Below are 19,203 nucleotides of genomic sequence, written 5' to 3'. Positions count from 1 at the left end.
GACCGTGGGGGTTCACATGTCCAGGTGTTAGCAGTTGGTAAGACTGGGATCTAGGGACAGCAACTGGTCAGGCTGGATGTAATAGGCCAGCTGCTTGAGGGACTCACACTGTACATATGCAGAGAGAGGTGATATATATTCCTGCTGTCTTATCTCCATCCTACTCAGCCAGAGACAGGAGCAGGTTGAAACCATTGCTGCTGTGTTTGTGTCCATGCTCTGAGTGTCTCTCTGTTATTTGTGTGGCCAGAAAAATATATGCATGGTGTGTACTTGTGCTCAGTGTGCATGTGCCAAGTGGGAATACCTTTTCAGGCTCATTATTTTTTGAACCTGGGGGCATGAAGCTTTCCTCTCTCAGGTTGTTGGATGTACTATGACATTTTCCTCTAACACTTTTGCTTATCTTTGTGTGGTTCGATCATAGTTTTATATCAATGGCAGTAATAAGCAATTACTCTGTAATATAGAAATGGTGTATGAGATCAGAAGTCTGAGAACTGAAGATATAGGATGCGGCATGAAGCAATGTGGGACTGGGATGTTGAGAGATGGAGAACAGCCTTGGCACTGGGGACCCCACAGCTATAAGCAACTGATCAACACTGAGTTATAGATACAGAAACATGGAGCTGGACAAAACTGGTTTTTGGGATAATAAGGAGAACAAAGAAGTGGTATCAAACGTACAGAAACATATGTAGTAAGTTTGGGGGTAATGTGGTCAGCAAACCAATAAGACATAAAAACATGACACATAAAAACATTTAAGCAAACATATCAAGTTGACTCATAGTGACCAGTGAAGGAGGAGGAAACCATTAACAATTCATTACTCCTGGCAAAGAAGCCCAGATGTTACTGGCTTTCCATAACACCCCCCAGCCCTAGTAGATTTAACCCATCAATATTAGGACTCAGAGGAGCAGGGGAAGGGTGAGCATAATACCAGGAATAGGAGTAAAAACTGTGTGTAAAACAATTTAAACTTCATTTTTATTCTTTCTTTAACAAATACATCTCGACTAAGAATGGGTAAATTCTTAAGATTTCCATCATATGAAAAATAAATTAATGGCTTTATTTATATATAAGGTTTGCTTCCTCTGTGCAATTTACAAGATTTTGAGCATAATGTTACATATGCTGAAAGGTAGCTAACCTTTAGAAATGGATATCACTACAAATCTGGCAAAGTGTGTGGGCGCACAAGACGGATATATTCTGGAACACTGGAAGCACTGGGTGAAGAGAAGGGCAAAGAAAAGGACACAGTGATATTGCAGTGAAGTAGTCATGGAGGAAATAAAGGGAAGAAGAAAATGCTGTGGATAGAGGGAAATGGTGCAGGAACTGTATCTGAAAGAAATCATGGTACATTAGTTCAGGGACCCTTGTCTAAAAGTTTTAAAGAGGAATTTATTAAAAAAAGCATTATATCATTCTATGAATGCTAGTGACAGTATTAAGTACTGTCTGACTTCTGCCAAGCTATGAAAGCTGTTCTAAAATCAATTGGATCAATAATATAGACTCTAAATATAAAATCCCTTCCTGTTCCTCCCTTTTCAGCTGTGAATTGGAATGCTGCTTTATATAGATGATACTTACACACAATAATGCCACTTATATGGGTTGAAATGGACAATACCAACCTCAGTACAGAAACTGTTCCTGATCTATTTTGGATTTTGGAATTTGAAAACTTGCAATTCTAAAGTTTTAGACACAGAATACAAAATATTCTTTATTTTTATAAGACTACTTACCAACTTCAACTAGGCTCATCAGGAACTACTTAAGTGAAAGTAAATTAATTCAGATCTAAACACCTGCTCAAAGGTTGCTACTGCTCTGACCAAGGTAGCTACTCATTTGAGTGTGCTTTCTTTTAAAGGCCAAAGAAATGTGGCTGCACTTACTTGCAAATGCTCCTAATTCATGAGCAGCGCTAATCAGCACATTCTTAAACCTGCTACTGTATACAGCTATAAGCTCCAAATTGGTTGGTACTCACAGCTACTGCCACATGTATTCAATATAAACACAAGATCCTTTTCCTTGGTCTAACTATTGTCACACCCAAATGAGTTGATGTCATCTAACCCAAGTAATATCAAACCTAATATTTACTTATTACCTCCCAATTCTTGATCGTCACTGATGGTGATCATGTTATCCATCTGATCACAGCTAAGCCTTTTAATAAAAATGGAGCTCCCCAATCATCTTCACATTATCTGTTCTTATTTGATATGTATTGGAACATCCTCTCTTTGGTTTCACTGTGACTTACAGTTTAAATATAGAAATCTTTCTTCCTATAAACCTTTACACACTTTGCTAGCTATACTTTATTTGATGCTCTGCCTGGTTGCCACAGTTCCTACCTGTTTATTCCTAGTCATTCATCATGGTTTATGGAAAGCATATACTCTTTCTACAAGGTATATGTGTGTGTGTATATATATATATATATATATAAAATTTATATATATTATTTATATATACATGTATATATATAAAAATATATGTTTTATATATATACATATAATATGTATATATATAATGTAGTGTACATACTTAGGATATGATCTGATTAACCTCGTCAATTCCTAGATATACCAGTTTGGACTGGGAGAGTTAATTTTCTCTTTAGGAGCTCATACTGCCAGGCTATGTTTTGGATTTGTGGCTGAGGCAGTGCTGATAACATGGGGTGTTTAAGCTGTTGCTGAGCAGTGCTTGCTAAAACTTTTTCTCACACTACCCTGCCAGCATGTACACTGGGATGCACATGCAGTTAAGAGGAGACACAGAGAAAGACTGTTCAAAAAGAAGAAATCTAGAGAGGATTTGCATCTAGATTTGCATGTAGACTAAGTTAGCTTCTCTGAATTTCTGTCCTGGTATTGCTGCAGGAAACAGCTATGAGATAAAAGAAGGTTTTTCAGGCTAATAAAACAAATTATAACAGAACCCAGTGTCTGGAAATTGAAGCCACAAAAATTTTGCATATTTTAAAGTTGAGAAATTAACTACTGGAAAAATTTGCAAAAGATCACTTGGCAGTATATTGTTTGAAATGTGAATATCAAGACTAATTGTTTCCTTACGAGATTTATTCTCACTTGAAGTGAAATCACTAAGTGACATTTGTGTAGAAAGACCGGTTAGGTAATCACAATTTTTCTTATTTAAGAGTCTGCCAAGTTCCTTTCAGTCTGTTTAAGAGATGGCTATCACATATCCTGAGCTGGTAAAAATCTGGGATCTAGATGCATACCATTTATACAATTTCAGACTTAAACAATAACTAGTTAGTTTTATGAATCTCAAAAAAGTTGACAAACAGTACTCAAAAAGAAGCTACTTTCCAAATATTTCCAGGTCTAATAAGACATAATATAGAGATATAGTACTGATATTTAAAGTAATCAATTAAAGAACCAAGAAATAAATGCATTTAAAGAATCAGCAGGAGAAGAACATTTTCAGACAGTTTCATAACTGCTGAATGATATTTAAATTTAGAGAATGTTAGGCCCAGATGGGCATGCTGTGAACTATTCATAATGTTAAATGCTATTATTCATAAAACAACAGATTTCACCCTTCATGGATTGAAATACATGAAATTGTTACTGGCCTATTATTGTTACTTTCATCAGTAAACCTTAAATAGGTTTAGATTTTAGCAGTTAACTGTTTATCAGCAGAGAATTTTCCCCAATTGTTCTTCCTTTATCATGCAGTAAAGTCATAAGTGCCTAAGAATTAAGATTAGTGATCTGTGTGGGCTTGAGTTTCAAGATGTGAATATTGTGTCATTGCTCACCCATGCCAAAGGAATGGGACGCCCTGTTCCTGCATTTTTATGACACAGAGTGAACATAACCCACATGCAGGCCAAACTTCAGCATATTTGATATGGTTGCTGGTGCTTCAAAAGACATAATTTCCTCAAAATCTGTGTGAAGTACTGTGAAATATTTATTACTGTGCACAGCTGAGTAGAACACCAAAAACAGTGCAAGTCACTCTCACATTTTTAAATGGGGAGTGAGCACTGTTGATATACTCACACTACCTCTTTAAAAGGAAACAAACCACGGTAAAAATGAATCAGAAAAGTCTAGAAAAGAATTTTCTTGGAAAAGGAAGGTAAGGTGAACCAAAACGGTCTTTACCTGTATATTGCTCAAAACATAATTTTATTTATTGTGTTAACTGCTTGCACAGCTCAGAGGTCACTGATCAATTTATTCAAGCAAATAAAAACAAAAATCACTTTGTACGGGCAGGAGATGAGGTTTGAGGGGTACTAATTTTCATTGCAGTGATGACCTAAATATCTCCAGTCTTAGCTGAAAAAAATAAACTCTTTTCATTGTAAGGATTTGTGGGAGGCATGTCTGATTAGGTTTGTATCTCCATTTTCTCCTGTGGTCTCAGTTCCCAAACAGGCAGCCTGTTCAATGATTCACTGGCATCACAGAACCATAGTGCATCATAAAAAATGCAACCTGGTCAGAAAGCTTAATCCAGTTGACTGTGAAGATAGACAAAACCAAAATTAGACTACATTACACTACAATACTTCAGGAAGGGATCTACAGCCATCTTCTTGTTCAACTGCCTGAGCAAGTCAGGGCTGACCAAAAGTTAATGTATGGTGTTAAGGGCATTGTTCAAATGCCTCTTTGAATGCTGGCAGGCTTGAGGTATAAACCACCTTTCAAGGTATCCTATGTTTGACCACTCTCTTGGTAAAGTGCTTCCTATTGATCAGTCCAAAACTCCTTTCATACAGCTTTGAACCATTCCTGTCACTGGATCCCAGGGAGAAGAGCACAGCATCTCCCTCTCTACCTCTGCTACTCAGGAAACTGTACAGACCAATGAGGTCACCCCTCAACATCCTTTTCTCCAAACTAGACAAACCCAGGGTGCTCAGATGTTCCTTAGAGGATATTCCATCCAGCCCTTTCACAGCTCCAATGCCCTGATCCCCTCACAAATTCAACTGATACTATCTCTCCACCTGCTCTCAAAGATAATAGTAGCTGCTTCTACTTTCCTAAGTAAATTTTGTATTTAGCAGCAACTACTGTATAATTAAGGTCTTTAAGGAAACATTCATGAAGAAGATTTTGCAATATGCAAATGAAGCAAACTTCTTACTTACATGTGGAATTTTATTTCTGCTCCTCTTCTTTTAGGTAGAAACACATAGTTCATATTCCATAGCTCTACATTAAGATTTTTTCCAGTTCTTTTCTCTCTGTATACCTTTTTAGATCATTTCCCCAGCACGCAGAAGCACAATGGAAGGCTTGCTTATATGGAGCACTCTGTTCAATCAGGAAGTGCTTAATCAGGTCACCCATTTTATCAGGTTGTCTTTGCAGGTGTTGTTGTGCACAATGATAATGTCAATGATTAGAAAGTGTAGTGGGTTGAACCTGAGCTGATGGACAGTCTTTTAGACTAATGACACTTCTCACAATTTACATATTTAAACCGCGGGGAAAGGCGGGAATATTTTTTGGTCCAGCTTGCCTGCTGGAAGGTGGAGGGGGTGGGGAGGCCTCCAAGCCTCCAGTCCCCACCGGGCCAGGTCGGGGCCCCTGCTCCCCCCCCCCCCTTCCCAACACCGTGGCACAGACCCTGGGTTGCTGCGGGGGGAACTATCCCAGAGCCGCAGGCAGCTAAAACCAGCCATGGACTGCCACACAGCTGAATCCATCTGGCATGGTTTCTTGGGACCAGCGGGTCCCTCTCCTGTCCGTGCGGGGCCAGTGGAGCCAACGGGAGCCAGCGTAGCCTCCTGTCTGCAGCCAGCACACTTCATGCCAAACTGAAGAAGACACCATGCAGCCAGCAGCACAAAGGGAGCGAGGCTTTCTCCACCGTAAAGCCTGAACAAGAACACCCTTCAACATGGTGGCATCAGAGTCAGAGAGAAAGAGAAAGCGAGTCACGTGAGACGGAGCTGAACATGGCGACGGGAGAAGAGGGCGGTGCCGCGATTCTCGCGCGTAGCTTAAAAACCTTCTTGCATGCCATGGTAAGAAACTGTAATATCACAAACTGTTTGTCTCTTTAATCCATTTGAAGTACATGGGGGGATGGGGAATTCACGTGTGGCCTGTGAAGATTTTGAAGAGTGCCTATGCCAGGCTATATAGAAGCAGTAAGAGGCTTTTTAGAGACTGACGGTGAAGAAAGCCTTTGTGTTCAGGCCAAAAATAACTCATCCTTAAAAAGATTAATAACCCCATGTGATAGCCCATGTTTGGCAGTGTGAAGGAACGGTGAGATTTTTCATGGAAGAGATGGTTTACACCACGGCAGATTGTTTCTTTCTGGGTGGGTCTGCTGTTGGTGGCAGTTTGGGAACCATGTGCAGCTGAAGAAACCCCTTTTTCCCTTAAGCATAAGAAAGAGACTTTTCAAGAACTGCAACACTGACTAACATCCCACATTTTGTTATCCTTTGCGAGTTGGGTAAAAGGAGGAAAGTGCTGGAAAGGGTGGAGGGGGTTTGCTTTAATTTCTTGTTATTTCTCTTTACTTTTAATTCTATTAGTAATAAAACTCTTTCTTTGTACTGCAACTGCTTAAGTTTTGTGTCTGATTTGCTTTCTCCAAATTCTTATCTCACAGAGGGGAAATGAGTAAGTAATGGATATTTTGAACCCAACCACTACAGAAAGAGAAGCTATAGCATTATGTTATATTTGGCCAGTGTAATATTTTAAAGTTTAAAATATTTTATGTGTCTTTATGGACTTCATATTGCTAGCTGCCCCAATTAAGATGGTAAGATAAAACAGACCTCCTGCAAGAAATAAAGACACTAGGGATGGTAGTTAATCCCCACTGCTGAAACAATGTTTTCTTCTTGGTGCTTATATGCATCAGGCTTGATATGCCATTAGGGGAAAAAAAATCAAAGAGGATAATTCTATATGAAAAAAGCTAGATGTGGAAGAGGAACACAGTCTTGTTTAACACTAAGGACAAAAGGCCCTGAAAAATAGAGTACGGGAAATTCAAATACACTAGGATATTCAAGGGGAGGAAGAGTGACAATGTAGGACGCTCATGCAGACCCAGACATATAAGAAGTTTTTGTGTTAGGTTTATGGGATCGTAGATATGACCTTGTGATAATTTAGAGCAGAAGGTCTCTGTGGATATTCTTAATTCAACCTCCTGCCCAAAACAAGGTGACCTCTGTGGTCAGATCAGGTTGCTCAGGATTTTATACCAGTGGGTCTTGAAAACCTCCAGGGAGGGACCAAGACTGTACAACTTCTCTGGTTAACCTGCTTACAACCAAGCTTCCACCCTTTGCTTCTGCAGAAAAAGTTTGTCTTATACTCAATATCAACTCATTTTAACTTACAACCCTTGCATCTTATTGACCTTCCATGCACCACTGTGCAGACCCTAGCTCTGTCTATTCTATAACCTACTTATAGGACCTGGGATGGGCATCTGTTCAGTTTATCCAGTTCTTTTCAGTTTTTCTAGAAGACCTCTCTTTTCCAGACTAAACAGGACAGGCTCCCAACTTCCACCTACCTTGGTGGCCCTTTGATGAACTTGCTACAGCTTGTCAATGTCTATCTTGTATTGTGGGGCCAAAACTGGACACTGTATTCCAGGTGCAGTCTAATAAATGGTGAATGGAGGAGGAAAACCTCTACCCTTGAACTACTGGCTCTGTTCATGTTGATATAGCCCAGAAGGCTGTTGGATTTATTTTCTGCCAGGACGTAGTGTTGGTTCATTTTCAACCAGCTCTCTGACAAAACCCCAGGGCCTTATTTCACAGAGCTGCTCTCCAGCTAATCTGTCCCCAGCCTCTGTCACTGTAGGGTTTCTTCCATTTCATATGCAGGTCTGTATATTTGGCCCTGTTCAATTTCATAAAGCTCCTGTCAATCCATCCCTACAGCTCTTCAGTCAAGCCCATGGACTAGTCTCCTCGATTTGATTGCATCTCCGAAGTTGATGAGGGCACACTCCACTGCCTTTTCCAGATTATTGTTAAAGATATTAAGCACAGCAGTTCCCAGGTAAGACCTCTCTAGCACTTTATTTGTTATCAGTCTCCAATATGACCACAACACAATAATGTCTGCATTTTGAGCCTAATTGTTCTACTAGATTTTTACCCATTGGTTGTTCACTCACCAAGCCTTAGGTGTCCTAAATCTTGTGCAGGAACATGGGAGAAGGCAATGTTGAAAGTCTTGCTGAAATTTATATAAATGACATCCCTCATTCTTCCTTCGTTTGTAAACCCAGTCATTTTATCACAGAGGCAACGAGGTTGGTCAGGCATGATTTACCCTTAACAACCCAGCGACCTTCTTCTCCTTCATATGCCTAGAGATGCGATCCATAAGGACTTTATGATTTTCCCAGAGACAAAATGAAATTCAATGGCCTGTAGTTCACCAGATTTTCTTTTGATCCTTTTTGAAGATGAGTGCTTTTCTTCGTTCATCAAGAATCTCCCCAGTCTCTGTTACCTGGGGAAGGCAACACAGAGCCGTTGTGCAAGGATATCAGTCAGATTTCTTAGTATCCTGACCTAAGGATGTGTATAGATGGAGGTTTTTTTCAGGTAACACCAGTTTTGATTCTCATCCACTGCTAATTGTTCTTCCTCTTCTTCAAACTTCATTAATCACAGAGGCCTGGGAGACCCTGTTGATGAATAGTCAGGCAAAAGTGTAAGGAACAAAACCGAGTAACTCAGTCTGGTTTTCATTCATTGCCTCTAAACCACCTTCCCCATTCCACATTTTTCTTTTCAGTGTTTTGCTTCTAATGCAACCACAGAATATTTTCTTGTTGCTTTTTATGTTCCTTTCAGGCATCACATCTCAGTGAGGATGCTTGCCTGACTGAAGTCCAAGGTCAGCGTTCTTGCTCTTCTCTTTTGTCACTCCCCTTAGCATTCTGAGCTCCCCTGCTTCCAGGTCACTACAGCCAAGACTGCAATTGATTACTGTCTCCCCAGCCAGTTATTCCTTGCTTGTGAATAGCAGAACCAGCTGTGTGTCACACAGGGCTGGTCCTCTCTGTACTTCTCTCCTCCAGAAGTCTGCTTGAGTGCTTGCATCCCACAACATTGTCATTCCAGCAAGGAAAAGAGAAATCAAACGTCCCATAAGAGCCAGGGCCTGTGATACAGAGGCATCCAGGAATTGTTCTCCTTTTATGCCCTTTCTAAAATACTATTGATTTGAATAAATTGAATGAGAAAAGTCTGACGACAAAATAACCTTGTCATTGCTGCTGAGAGAGCAGATGCTGAACTTCAGTGATGTCCTGTGGCGAACAAGGCAGATTCTCAATGTGGAGTCCAGGGACCGCAATCCTGACAAATGCAGGCTAGGAAACTAGGTCTGTCAGCCATTTCAGCATGTGTGAGGGACTGGGAGTGCAGATCGATGGCTGTAGCCTGCACTGGGAATGAGAGCAGTTCAGAGAAACTGAGCACAAGATCAGAGTCCTGGCAGAGCTGAATCTGTTGGCTTGCATTCTTGGAGTCAAAGAGTACTAGTTTGGAAGGGCATCTCAAGTGTCATCTGGTCTAACCTTTCTTGGAAAAATCACAGTCTAGAGAAGATGGCCCAGCACCCTGTTCAGCTAAATCTTTAGTGTCCAATGCTGTGAAATCCACCACTTTCCTGGGGAGATTATTCCAGTTTCTGATTGTTCTCATTGTGAAAAATTTTCCTATTGTGTCTGACCAGAATTTTCCCAGGAGTAACCTGTACCCATTGCCCCTCATATTTTCCATGTGACCCCTTGTAAAAAGGGAGCTTCCATCTTTTTAGCTGCTGTTTACATACAGGAACATGGTGATAAGTTCTTCCCTAAGCCTTTTATTCTCAAGGCTGAACGAAATCTGTTCTCAGCCTCTTTCCTCACATTGTCAGGCTTCACAGTCCTTTGATAATGTTTTGTGGTCGTTCTCTGGATCCTCTACAGCCTGTCCACTTTTTTTTTTTTTTCTTTTTTTTTATAGTGGGGACCAAAACTGAGCACAGTATTCTGGGTCTGGCCTGGAAAGCACTGAGTAGAGTGGGATAATTACTTCTTTATATCTGGTGGTGATGCCCTCATTAATGCAGCCCAACATCCCGTTTGTTGGAGCACCACAATGGTCACTCATATGGAGTCTTTGTGGATTTCTGAAAGATTTAATTTCATTTTAAATTATTAAAAAAACCAAAACCACAAAACAAACAAAACCCAAGACAAAAACCAAAACAAACAAAAAACAACCCCCCAAACAATCTATACTCTTGGAGTCTACTTACAGTTTCTGTGATATATTACTGTTAAAATTGGATCAAAAATATGTTTAAATTTGGATCAACCAAGTTTAAAAGGAAGAATTTTGAGGAATCAGATCTGTTTCTGATTCAGTCGCACTTCCAGCACATTCTAACAAGCAGCTGAATGAGGGTATGCCAGGACTCGTAGGATTTCAGTCCATTCTTCTGAAAGGGCCAGACACCTTTAGAGACGCTCTTTACATAATCCAGGGAAGACCAGAGTTTGCCCTGATATGTAAGGACAGCAACACCACATCTCATATGGAAGAAAGAACAGGCTTCAGGTAGATGCAGAATGCCAGAGAAAACTTAACTCTTTCCCCTTTCATGTTTGTCCTGGTATTTCTTCAGAAAGAGGAGAAAAATAACAAAGAAAGGAATACAGATAACTGAGAAATCAATAAACTTTGCTAAGATTTATACTTCCCAATTAATAACCTACCCTGCTTTCTTTTTATGTGTCCTATGAACTAGTATTACTTTGGCATCCAAAATCTTTCAAATCTTATGTTAGCTATTACCTTTTATGGTTAGCTTCCTATAAATCCATCGGAGTTATTAATGAGTAATAATACGTCACAAAAATAATAAATTGTCAACAAGCTTGTTTTTTTGTAGATTTTTTTAAGGGATCTATGGTGTAAAATGTATAGGACTGAGCCACATTATTTCTTTTATTTTGTGAAAAGAAGAACGAAGTAATATTATAGACCTATAGCAGAAACCTAATAGTCTCTCTAATTGCTGTTAGCGTTTTCTGAGGGAAGCTTAGAACTCCCTTATTTTTCTTCCAGCTGAAGAACAAAGTCAAGGAAATTGAATAATTCCAGCTAAACTCAAGAACAGTTAGATTGTACAAAATTTCTGGCAGGCTTTTGTTATCTGATCATATGCATGTGGTTGCTTTGTGTCTCAGATTAATTTCTTGGTTTTCTTTCACCAAATGATAGAGTGAAGAAGGGAAGAAGGTTTTTAGCATTTTTCAACCAAACAAAGTAATAATATCCAGTGATTTCTCCCAGTCTTCCTAAACGGAGTATTTAGAATCTTTGAATACAAGCAAAAGCATATATTTGATTTTACTTATATTGCAGAAGGCCAGCAGAGGCAAAATAACATTATGGCACCCTTTTAGTCTTGAAATAACTACTGCCTAGCTATTTCTGTTTAAAAGATGCATAAACTGAGACCCCATAAGGTTTTGTGAGCTGCTGAAATCAAGCAATGAATTAGAGAGAGCTGGTTATAAACTTTAGGTTGTTTGTGTGAATAATTAATTCTGGAACTAAAAAATATGTCATAGTGGTTAAATGGCAACCAGAAATTTAGTGTGTAAATGGAGCTGGGGATGATTCAAGCTTTGATTCTGTCTTTTCAATGACTGGGGAGGCTGCAGATGGGGCAGTTGTTCTCCAGCCAATTTCCTGCACATTCCCCTCTGCCAGTGAACGCCAGACCTGGATACACACTCTCAGACCCATCACTCGGGAGACTGGGACACATGTAATGGTCATCACCTCACTTTTCTGTGTGGACATAGTCGGAAGTTAACCAAAAGTCAAGTGCTAAAGAAACCACAGAAAATGCACTACAGAATATTGAAAGGTAAGAGAAATGTAAAATACCCTTTATGTGCTCTAATTTTGGATGATTAGGGTTTTATGCACAAATCAAAACTAGTTGGGAATCAAAAGAAATGAGAAAAAGCAGAACACAAAAATCAAAAGACTGATTAAAATTTTCTCGCTTTTGGCAGCTGAAGGATTTTTTCTTTTAATTCAAGTGTCTTTTCTTGCCAATTGCATTTTTTCCTCAATTTTCCACGGACTAGCTTTTCCCTTATGATGTATTTATTATAGAGTGCAGTGAATACTAAGCTGGAATTATTTCTGATATTAAAAAAAATAAAAGAGAGAAAAAGAAAGAAAGAAAGAAAGAAAGAAAGAAAGAAAGAAAGAAAGAGAAAGAAAGAAAGAAAGAAAGAAAGAAAGAAAGAAAGAAAGAGAAAGAAAAAGAAAGAAAGAAAGAAAGAGAAAGAAAGAGAAAGAAAGAAAGAAAGAGAAAGAAAGAAAGAGAAAGAAAAAGAAAGAAAGAAAAAGAAAGAAAGAGAGAGAAAGAAAGAAAGCAAGCAAGAAAGCAAGCAAGCCTCCCCTAAAGAATTTTCACAATTGATTCCAAAGTTACTTCTAAATTTATGAATTCAAAATTCAGTCTAATCCATGAGGTGACCACTTTCTGAAGGCTACTGTGTATCAAGTTGTCAACACATCCCTTTTTTGTGGAATTGTCTACCAAGATGCAGGTTTTTTTTCCTGTATCACTATCAGTTTCTCTCCCAGCAGTACCAGTTCACACAAGAATGACAGTAGGAACACAGCTGTCAGACTAATTTGGTTTGTCTAATTTTGACAGCGAGAAATCCAGAGTATTTTCTATTTCATGAACAGTACAAACATCCCAGCTATTTTTAACTTATGTCATCATGATAAAAAATAAAACTTACATGAAGCACAGCATGAGGAAAGCTGCTTTGGATCCATTTCAAAAATTGGACCCCTTGGGGTTTCTGTTCACGTCTCAGCCGACTGGGTAGGGCTTGAAGGCACAGGGACAGAAACAGCTGCCTACAAAATAACTGATCATATTCACCTCATATGCTCAAAGCTAGAATCATCTAAAGGTCTTGTCTGCAGTAACCTATGGCTATCTGAGTTTTCTGTTTTCTGACAAGCTATTTTAAGCAATGAAGACAACTTAAGAGACTTAAGTTGTGCTACATGAAAGCCCAGAAAAAACATCCTTGTGCCATTGGGTAGTCTAACAGTTTATACTTACTTTAATACAGTGTTGTCCTGTATCATGATTCTATAGCACATGCCTAAAAAAATATTACTATAATTGTGTATTTTCTGTTTCCTAAAACAAATGCAATGTCAGGGGAAAAACATAATAAAAATTTCCAGAACACAAAATGCAAAATACATCAGTTAGGACAAGTAGACATAAATCTTTGTTTCTTAAAATACTTTCTGAAATAATCTAATTGGTGGTATATTTCTAGTTTATAATGAGGCAGAAAATCCAGACAGTTTTAAATTCAGAGATATTGGTCTCATTGCCTTTACATTCTATGTATTGGTAGTAAATTCAAAGTAAGACACAGCTTTTTTCAGACAGCCTAACATCTTAGAGAGAGCAGAATCAAGTTTAACGAGTTTATGGCTTTATTGTAGAATCACTGCATTTATTTTATTAGATAATTTAGACACTTTCTTGCTTTATTAATTTTCTCATGAGCAATCCTCATTTGCAAGCTACAGTTAGTCCTTATATAAATAAATAAATAAATAAATAAATAAATATTTATATAGGGCCTTATTCAAAATACCCTTGCCAATATCTCAAAATACAATGCTCTTCCTGTGAGTATGGAAATAGTGTTGTAACCAGTTCTACAGGCATGATAACATTGCTGGAAACATTAGTGGAGGAAACATGGAAGGTCTTTTGTCCCTCAGACTTACATAGATATTGTAAGATATATATCATCGTTGATTTACAGGACAACTGCATTGCTTCCAACGTCCTATCAATTCTTCCCAGAAAGTGTCAGAGAAGCAGCACTTTCAGAGAGTGACTTAGCAATACAGAAATATCTCTAATAGAGAATGTGTGTTTAATGATGTTTCACCATTTTTTGACAATGACTTTTCATGTTCATTTTTTAAAAATATGATGTATATGTGTTAAAAGATAATTCCCAAATCCGAAGACAAGACATCTTTAAAATGAGTATGATTACACTAAAAAAACAAACACCGATGGTAAATTATGTAAGTGAAATTTAAGGAAAAGCTGAAATGCCCTGAAGATATTTTAACAATGGGAAGAGGAAAGCCTGTGTGACTCTACTTTTCTCTGTGAAATGCCTAGACAGGGGCCATAAGTAGACACATGGAGCCATGCTCAGTGTGTAAGGAATTGCTTCTTACTGTAGTGCATGTCTTAATTCTGCCAATGACTAATGCAACTTAAAATACTTTCATTGAAGTAATTGTGGGAATTCACCTCATGTTGTTTCACCGTGTCTGATTTTACCACATTTGAGCTCAGCTGCGAATCACGGCTGCAATGTTAGAATAGGTCTGAGCTGTGGACAAGGATGAGCCGCTCTGCATGGCAGTCAACTTTTGTTGAGCTGATCAAAACTTCAGGCTTTCCCTGCACTACTCTAAGCATTTATCTATAGAAGACCTGGATAGGATCATGAGTGAAAAGTGGAAATCCACACATTAGGTCCTCAGTAAAACCATTTTCATCATGCCTTAGAATGTCTGCCTTGAAAGAGACAGCTAAAAATGAAACATGGAGGATGCATTCAAAAAAACATGAGGTTTTATGGTAGGTCGATTGACATATGGTAAGTTGACATATTTACTGTAAATGAAATGAAAATTAAACATGTACTAGAAAAAAAGTGTTATAAAGTCTTAAAAACAGATGTTCTTTATTCTGCACAGGTTGAAATGTTAACCACAACAGAAGCAGAGAAACTACAGTATGGCATTGCTAGGATGATCCTTTCCATGTTGAATTAAAAACATTAACTTGAAAGATTAACTCAGAGTGTTATAAATGCATTTTTTGATGTAGTAACGCTGACTCTGTGTCCTGTCTTTGAGGAAAATACAGTAACGTACTAAAGTTAAGATAAATAGTGTGTGAAGTGGCTTTAATTTAGGGAATTAAGTTAATTCTTTCCACTAAATTTGATTAAATCAAATACATGGATTCAATATGGTTTAGCCAATGAAGCTTAGATTCGCATCTTTAACTAATTCAGGCTGCAATCCTCGAATGTCATCTATACAAAAGTTGTAACTTGTGATGACTGAGGCCTGAGAGGAATTAAACAAAACCACTAAGTGCCCTTGGTATCACGAATATTCTTTTCATTTCTTCTTTATCATCTTCCCATAATTTTTGAAAGCTAGAAAGTAAGTGCTTCCTTTTCTATTAGACCTGGAGACATATTGACAATTATTTTGCCTAAGGCTTTAAAACAATCTTGCTGTTAGTCTGGCTAAAAGGAAAAAAAAAGAGAAATGTTTTTACATATGCTATAGAACATACTAAATTCTTTATGTCACTCATACTCCCCTAGGAGTCTAATTATGACATTTAAAGGTCTATGCACTTTTGTGAAAATTAAGCCCAGATAATGACTGTGCTCCCTTTCATTACTGTATTTAAGGACTATTGTTACCATACAGATTTCTAAAATCCATATGGATCAAATTTTTTTTTGGATGAGTATTATAGTCATGTTATACAATTGATGTTAAGCTGCTCAGGAGGTAGTAAAAAATTTACTTGAGCTTATTTTCTTAAATATTTATTGATGATAAAGAAGGAGGAGTAAGCATTGTATAAATTGCATTTGAAAAAAACTAAGAGTAGTTGTGAACATGGGTGAAGCTTAAAATTACTCATAGAAAAGCAGTATGAATAATACAATGAGTTGAGACCAGGAAACAATATTCAAACTGGGATTTTCAATTAGTCCTTGGCTCTAAAATCTCTTCAAACTTTGATGTTTGCAGTTTAACATGGCCCAGGAAAGAAGTCAATTCTTCTTGGTTATGACTTCATTAGTTAATTAAACTGGGCTGAGAACAACCTTTTTAAATTACTGCTTACGTAACCTGAAAGAAATTTATAAGGGTTAGAAACTGGAGAGAAGTATTGATTCAAGTAATTTTGCTGTAAAAGTTTACATTAATGCCATTGTACCTGTCCATTATTTCTGGCTACAGAAATTACTACTGCCCTGGATAGTATAAAAAACCCCCCAAACAGTTGAACAAATTAGCCTGTGTTTAAGAACGATGCTCTGTGTCTGAAATTTCTAAGACACCACAAGCTATGCCAGCTCTACTTTCATAGCAGACCCTAAAAACTTCCCAACACACTTTGATATCCTGTTCTGCAGAAGTACACATGAGCACTTGGAGAGGTGCAGACAGCACACAAAGTGAATACTGAATTTCACTAAACCATTAATATTGGCCATGTGGCAGCTCAGTACACCACTGATATAGTTTATTTACATAAGGTGGGAGGCCTTCTCAGATATGCCAGATCCCCTGAGCTCTAGAGGATGGTCTTCAGTTGCCTTGAGGGCCACAATCTGTGTTTACTCAACCTACATGAAGTCACAGTGGCTATACAAGCAGATATATCAGTCCCAATAAGAGATCCCTGACCAAACCAACTGGTGCAGTCTCAGAACCATATGACTGAGATTTAGCTCAATCAAGAGCACAATACATGCCATAATGTGCAATTATCATATCAATATGTTCTCTGTTCAAAACACTGAAAATAAATTCCCTGGAATGGTCTATCTTTAAGATAATGTCCAGACTCTTTGCCATACAGAGAGCTAGCTCAAGCCCTAGCAAAAACAAAACAAAGCAAAAAAGATCCAAAGAGTAAAATAATTCTACAATGTGGACAAAAGGAGATCCATTATGTCTAGTTTTGCAACATATGGCAACATAGACATATGCTCTGTATGTGGAATTTGGCTCATTAAAGGGATCACAGGACTCTCCTCTGAGCAGAACCTATGCATATCTAGATACAGTTGGGATTTGTGCATGAACGATGATGAAGGAGCAACATGGACTCATCTGTAGTCCAGGCTGTGCTGCCCTGAGTAATATATTCTAATCCCTTTCTAAATATGCCTATCTTCATCACAAAACTAAGTATTGATGACAAAGTACCTCCTCTTCCAAAACCTACAGAAAATTAGCAGTTTGAAAATGTTAATTATTATTTGGGTTCCTCTCTAAGCTTCAGGGAATCCATGTTTACCTATTGTTTATTTTGCTTATAAAACATCTTATAACCATGGTCATAAAACGTGTATGTCCAGTGGCAGTTCAAACGTTATTTAGCTTGTGACAATTGGCACCAAACACTGCTGCAGAGGAATGATGTATTTCCTGCTCACATACATATTTTGGTGAGCATTTCTTGTTTTAGCGTGTAGTAGTGCCAGACTTGCTACTAGTACTGTGCTTTCTGTAGGAGGAAATAGGGCTCAGGAAGATTTTTCTGAGGATTTTAAAGTTTTGAGGGGGGTGGTCCCCATGTTCCCAAGGTAGTGGAAACAGGTTGCTCTTAAAACATCAGAGTACCACTATAAGAAAAATGAGAAATTCCGTTAAAAAAAAAAAACAACCCAGACTTTATACTGTTTTGTAACATGGATATGAATGTATAAACAGAATACATGTTTGAAAGAGACAAATCATATCTGCATCTTCTGTTTCTTGGAATGATAGGACACACAAATTAAGAAGAATACTTACCAGGCAGGAAAGTAGAAAGTTCATATGTAACTTTGACATTTTAAGAATGGAAAAGCTTAGTATGCATAACAGCTCCACATCCACATTGTGCATTCAGTGGCAAGAGGACATATGGAAAAAATAGAAATGTCATTGCATTAGTCATTGAATTAATGTTGTGACTGCCTGTTAATATCAAGGTTATGACTTATACAGGACAAACTCTTCAGTCTTTTTGTTTATCAGCACTAGTTATACTATTTACATGTCCTTACTTTAACTTTGTTGATGGCAGAGATGTTTCCTCTAGACTTTTATATTTATCTGCTCAAGCAGAGTTGCAGAAGCCATCACTTCAAATAATAAACTGCAACACAACATTTCTATGTGCAATAAACTATACTCACTTCATGTTTGATCTAAAGCATAAGAGATTTGGAGAATACATCCTTTACTATGGAAGATACTGTAGGGGTACTTTAGTAATGGGATCTGATAGAATAAGCAGTTTCAACTAGATTTCAAATTAAGGAGTTATATTGATAGCAGTGTGTATAAGTTTGAGGAAAATTCCCAAATTTTATGCAGAATATTGATACATTTTATGACATCTCATGTTTTTCTGCCTTTTGTTAATGGAAAATATACTTCAAATCTTATCTTTTAGACATAGAAACTAAAACTTCCCAGGTCATCTGTTTAGTCTTTTAAAATTCAGTACTATCACAGCTCTCTGAAGTGTTGTTCAGCCGCTGTTCCATATACCAGTATATCTGTGAAACAGCAGATACTGTGTTGGTATTTTTATATTCATATTGATTGACGAGTCTAATTGCCTTTCTAAAAAAGTTTGGCAGAAAATTGTTCATGTGATGTATGGTACTTATCTGAATCATTATGTATTTAATAAGGCATATGTATATTTTTTTTTAATAAAAATAATATGTTAGCACATTTTATTAATTCTACTTTGCAGCATTTGTGTCAGTAATTGGTTTAAGTGAACTTAACATGTCACAAGATTCAGGAATGGTAAAAAATGCAAACTCATTTATCACTGGACTTACTTTTTTTCTAAAACTCTGTAAGGGTTGCAGAAAAAAATATATGGTATTGGCTTTGATAAGTGCTATTCACAGAATTTTTTATTTATTTCTTTTTACTATTAAATAAAACTTCACATACCTTTCAAAAATGTCAGAAATAAAATAAGTTTTCAAAATTTAAAAAATGTTAGACCTCAAATTTTCACATGGCTAAACTCACTAGCAATTTATACATTAATCCTCAAAAGAGCATACAGTCATAAAACTATTATACCTTCTACACAACTAAAATAAAATAAAGCTTTGTACTGAGCTGTGTAGAGTCTAGGGGGAATGTGAGCAGTCAGTACATTAACATGAAATAGGTTCAAAGCCCTGAGCTCAGGCAGTAGTTCAGGTAGCTAATGATCCCAAAAAAGCAGAACT

At 37.6% G+C, this 19,203-nt stretch overlaps 1 long non-coding RNA gene across 1 annotated transcript in view; it reads right to left on the bottom strand.

Moving 5' to 3' along the window:
* LOC121659772 overlaps positions 1-18,860 on the bottom strand; it is a 54,900-nt gene extending 36,040 nt beyond the window's left edge. The window contains exon 1 of the long non-coding RNA XR_006014456.1: positions 17,753-18,860. This is a non-coding gene — a long non-coding RNA (uncharacterized LOC121659772). The remainder of the gene's footprint in view (positions 1-17,752) is intronic.
* Positions 18,861-19,203: the final 343 nt, after the last annotated feature.

This window comes from Corvus kubaryi, unplaced genomic scaffold (assembly GCF_017639235.1).
Source record: "Corvus kubaryi isolate FWS band 111438036 unplaced genomic scaffold, C.kubaryi_AGA036_p1.0 137, whole genome shotgun sequence".
NCBI classification, from domain to species: Eukaryota; Metazoa; Chordata; class Aves; order Passeriformes; family Corvidae; genus Corvus; species Corvus kubaryi.
This window is presented reverse-complemented; position numbering and strand designations above follow the sequence as displayed.